General features: G+C 42.4%; 1 protein-coding gene across 1 annotated transcript in view; it reads right to left on the bottom strand.

Moving 5' to 3' along the window:
• B4GALT6 (beta-1,4-galactosyltransferase 6) overlaps window positions 1–5,579 on the bottom strand; it is a 142,889-nt gene that overhangs the window by 32,417 nt on the left and 104,893 nt on the right. The gene's annotated exons all lie outside the window — the stretch shown is intronic.

The raw sequence follows: 5,579 nt of genomic DNA, 5'->3' as shown, positions 1-5,579 counted from the left end.
GCAATGCAGTTCTTCAAGTGATTTCTGCTCATCCAAGATTTTAGCCTCTGAGCCACAGAGGGCACCTCCCTGCTCATGGCCCTCACTGTCTGGGCTGAGTCCCCACAAGTTCACTGTGCAGCTCACTACTCTAATTGTACATAAAATTCTCCTTTTTTTTTTTTGCAAGATTCAAAATTGATATTTGTTTTTCCAGATAGAATGCTAAGTAGTAAAGTGTTCATGTAGTAAAGAGTAAAGAGTGCATGCAGTCTTGAGGACACCCAGGAGGAAAGAGATCCCTAAATGTCCTTCCATCCAGCATGCGCCCCTCTCCGCGTGCCCTAACTCCCGGGGCACTGCCAGCTTAGCCTGGGGGTGCAGGCGGCGTGTCTTCCAGGCAGGGCTGCTGCTGCTGCAGGGCCTGGGTGTGCTTGTCTCGAATTGAGGGGAACTTAACCCCAGGGAGCAGCCTGCGGGGTCCTGAGGGAGTCGCTTTGCTATGACAACTGGGCACCCCTTCTCTTGTGTCTCAAAGACGCTTTCTCTGGGATCTTGAGCTGTGCCTTTGTTTATACAGAAGTTACTGTTAATAGTCATAATAACCCTTATTCTGAGTTCAAAAGTGTACTCAGGATTCTCAAAGGGTTTTAACTTTGCCTCTTAAACCCACCTTCTCGGGATATGGGGTTTTGCTGCATTTGTCGGACTGAGGAGGAAACCACGCCTGGCAGGAGGTGCTGGAGTGGAATAACGGCAGTTCAATGTGTCTGAAACCGGAACACAGCAGCCTGTCTCAGGGGACCTCAGCTGATTCGCCATGTAAAATTACATCCACAGCAACAATGCATCTGTATTTTTTCATCAAAAATAAAATTGTTTTAAGCAGAAAAAAAATTTTTAAACTGTCTTTTTACTTGCTGTATCATCAATTTACAACAGTATATATTAAAACTTGAATAGTATAACATCATTATAATAAGACTTTTGGTGACACACTTAATGAATACTTCCTTAACCGTTCACTAAAAGCTGCACTGCTCTCTATAATCAAGTTATTTAAAAACATGATATAAGAAAGTGACTTCCATTTATGTTTTTGTCATTTTCCCAGCTGCCCCCTGTCCAGGCAGGAAGGACATACCAGGAGCCCCAGGACCTTCCTCAGGTGGGTGCAGACGGTGCTGGGTGCAGACGGTGAGGTCAGGGCAAACTTGTGCTAACAGGGTGCTGTAACGTGTTTATCATTTCTTTGGTAATCTAGACTCATCTTTCAGGCAAGTTTTGACATTCTATGATGACTCAGAGAGAAAAGCTGGGATAAAGAGAAGGTAAGGTTTCCAGCCTAACACACTGGAAAAATATACCATGGCTCTCTGGGGACAGCCGTTAGCCACAGCAAAGGGGGGTAAAGGGGTTGCTAATGCTTGTCGTTTTATGTCTTTTATTTTTTTTAAGGAATGCCACAATGTAAGTCCCTTCAGAATGTCAGATCTTGCTTCTGACTGACCTTCCTCACTCTTAAATGAGGACTTGGACTTGGAGTGCGGGGAGCAGACACTGGACTGGAATGGATGTTGAGTGAAGGAAGTGTACGACCTAACTCGGATGATCAACTCAATTTCAGGAAAAAGGAAAGCCACGTAGGTAAATACCACCAGTTTCTCCTATTCTTAGAAAATTCAAGGAATAAAAACCTTAATTTTTAAAAGCCAAGAGCGTAAAAGGAATACATCCAACTGACTATCTTCGATGTGACTAGAAATGAAGAAACAGGTGTAAGTTCAAGGTCTTTCCTTCCTGTTCTGGGCAACTCAGCCCTTTCTCAGCTCCCCTTCCGGGTGACAGAGAGAAACTGAGTCACAGGATACATGGTTAACACTTGTTCAACCGCACCGCCCGGGAGGCTCTGTGTCAGGGGCATGACTGATCAGAAAAGACAATCATTTGCATTGCCGGTGCCAGGAGGCCCTGCTTCCCAGGACGAATACTGAGATTCTGAGCTGTACCCGGCCCGGGCTGCGCTGAGATCCACTCCCTCCGACAGGACGCGGCCACGCTGGTTGGTGTCTTTACTTACTTTTTCGTTAATACATTGACTTTTGGTTCTTTTTACAAATACAAACCAAAAAATCTACACACAGAGAGATGTTGCTAAACAGCAAGAGAATGACGGTCTAAAAGAGCAAGTGTCAATGCATGCAGCGGCCAGAGTGGGGAGAAGCGAGACAGGTGGGGGCTGCCTCCCAGACGGCCAGAGTGACAGGTCTCAATTCTCAAAGGACCCTCAGCTTGCAGCCCCGGAAGCAGAGACTCCGGAAAAGCACAGTGGCTTCCTCGAGGTCGTACAGCACTGTGACAGAAATGTAAAGGTCTGACTATAATTACTCAGCACTGCTGACAATTAGTACTCTCAGAATAATCTATTTCAGCTCTGAGGTTTGAGCAGAACATGAACATTTGGAAAGAATACAAAGAAAGCAGTCAAAATTATTTTTAAAATATTTAAAATATTAGAATCTAGATATAATTCTAAAGATTAAATTAGCCATATAATGTAGGGGTTGACATACATACAGGGGTTGACAAAATTAGGTTTACAGTTTAAGTACAAGAAAGAGTTTCTTCACATATTATTATTTGTTAATTATGTATTACTAGAGGCCCATTGCATGAAATCCGTGCACTCAGGGGGTCCCTCAGCCTGGCCTGAGCCCTCCCTTGTCTAGGAGTCCTTGGGGGGATGTCCAACTAAGGGGAGGCAGGAGAGGCTCCTGCCACCACTGCTGTGCTCCCCAGCCATCTGGCTCAGGGCTTTTGGCTGAGCAGTGCTCCCCCTGTAAAAGTGCAAGGACCACCAGGGGCAGCTCCTGCATTGAGCATCTGCCCCCTGGTGGTCAATGTGCGCCATAGTAACCGGTTGCTCTGACATTCGGTTTATTTGCATATTAGCCTTTTATTATATAGGATTACTACAATTGTAAACCTACTTTTGTTCACCCGTGTGTGTGTGTGCATGTGTGTGTACATAGAGAGATAGAGAACAAAGAGTTAGACATATCTCTCTTGTATATCTAACATTAAGAGAGAGAAAGAAGTAGAGATCGAGAGATGGATTAAAATAATGCAAGTACATGATTTGCTGCTATTCTGAAGTATGTGTGAGGTTATTTTTCAGGGCACATGTCCAGTTCTCTTCCATATTTAACAACAAAACAAGCTACATAGAAGTCATGTAATCTTTTTCAGTACTCCTTAAGAATTATTTTGACAGTACACTTTTTAGAAGAGGTTAAATAAATGTCTAGATATAAGCATAACTTTTTTTTTAATTTGGTATTTGTAAATATTGTGAAATAAACACACAATAAATCTAGTTAACAACTGTCACTCTACATAATTACAAAAAAAATGTTTTCTTTTGTGATGAGTTTTAAGATTTATTCTCAGCAACTTTAAAAGTAAAAATGCTGGGGAGCATATGCAATTCAATATTATTAACTATAGTGATCATGCTGCACACTGCTGCATCCCCAGGCTTATTTCTTTAAATATATATATATATATATATATATATATATATATATATATACACACACACACACACACACACACACATATACATATATACGATATATATAATTACTGTTATTATTGATTTTTTTACAGAGAGGAAGAGAGAGGGATAGAGAGTTAGAAACATCGATGAGAGAGAATCATCAATCAGCTGCCTCTTGGACACCCCCTACTGGGGATGTGCCTGCAACCAAGGTACATGCCCTTGACCGGAATCGAACTCAGGACCTTTCAGTCCTCAGGCCAATGCTCTATCCACTGAGCCAAACCGGTTTCGGCTAGGCTTATTTCTTTTATAACTAGAATAATAAATTTGTACCTTTCGACCCCCTTCCCCTTCTCCCCCGCAACACCACCCACCCACCACCACCACCACCACCATCCCTGGCCTCTGGCAGCCACCAATTAGTTCTCTGCATCTATGAGCTTGTTTTTTGTTTTGTTTTGTTTTTAAATAATAACTTTAAGTGGGCGCATTCATCTTAGTTTTCTCGTGATTTGTGAAAAACAACACTTTTTAACTGCCACAATTATTTTACTCCTTAAAGCCAACTCTGTTAGGTTGCCAAAGGAGGAACGCACGAGGCCAGAAGAACGGTGAGGGATGAGAATTTATTCCATCATCCACACACCAACCAGGAGGTCAGCGGATGATGGAACAAATTCATAATCCCTCACCATTCTGGCCTCATGTGTTCCTTCTTTGGGGATATAACAATCCCCATTCCTCCTTTATTCCCTAGAAGTACATGGGACCGTTGTATTTTTAACCAGTTAACTGCCACACGTCCAAAACTGAAACCATCCCACATGCCACAATATTTTTAATTTAATTGTGTCTATAGACGCTTATGGCGTACCAAGTGTTAATATTATGCCTTAGACAGGGGTCTTCAAACTACAGCCCGCGGGCCACATGAGGCCTGCAGAGGAGTCTGATCCGGCCCGCCAGGTTTTTTGGGCAGTGAGCGCAGCTGAGGTGTTACAGTAGGAATTAGTAGTTCATATAGTCCGGCCCTCCAGCTCTCTGAGGGACCGTGATCTGGCCCCCACTTTAAAAAGTTTGAGGACCCCTGCCTTGGAACATCTCTGCTGTTTTCTGTGTGCTGAATTTTTCATTATTAAGTTAGCAAGCAGAAAATTTCATGTGAAAACACAGAACACCAGATTATGATAATATAAGCAAACCACCAATGCTGAAAAAATACATATGTCCTCATTTCTCAGAAGGCACAGGGAGCTTTTATATGGTTTCCCAATCAGGAGGAGATTGCAAAAAGCTTTCTTAATTATAAAGTGGTACAGAATCAGGTAATCCCATATTTACTTAGATGGCATAATGGCATGGTTTTCGCTCCTGCAGGCGGCATTTTTACTAAGCCAAACATGAGTGTCTAACACAAAATGTGAGACTGACTCCAGTTACATCTTCCCGTGTCCCCCTGTCCAACTGACCAGCTCTGATAGTGAGATATATGTCCTCGCCAGGAGGTAAAACACACACAAGCTGGCATCCACACACGTTTGCTTCAGGCAACCATGTCCTTGGCTTAGCTGAGGCAGGGTCTTTCTGTCACCGGCTCCATGGACTGGACACAGAAGACATACATGCATGAAGGTGGCTCTCTCCATTTATTATTTACAATAAAGAACCATCTGGGTCTGTCAGCTTTCTTAGGTAGAGCAGAATGAAGGTGTCTTTTTTGACCAAACTTTTACATATTCTCATCCACATTTTTACTAATCAACTTTTTATTAGTAAGAAGAAAATGAAATGTGTAACAGAAAATGGAAGTATTAGTCAAAGGGTACAAAGATTTGGTTATTTAAGATGAGTAAGTCCCAGAGATCTACTGTATAGAACAGAGCCTACAGTTAATCATGTTATATTGTATACTTAAAATTTTGCTAAGAGGGTAAATCTTATGTTGAGTGCTCTTCATAAAAAGAATACTGTAGTAACAATGAGATGGCATAAGGAAGGCCTTGGAGGTGATGAGGAGGTTTATGGCATGAATTGTGGT

Source organism: Pipistrellus hanaki, assembly GCF_964339955.1.
Source record: "Pipistrellus hanaki genome assembly, chromosome: 6".
NCBI classification, from domain to species: domain Eukaryota; kingdom Metazoa; phylum Chordata; class Mammalia; order Chiroptera; family Vespertilionidae; genus Pipistrellus; species Pipistrellus hanaki.
The sequence above is the reverse complement of the archived record's forward strand: the minus strand, read 5'-3'. Positions and strand labels throughout refer to the sequence as shown.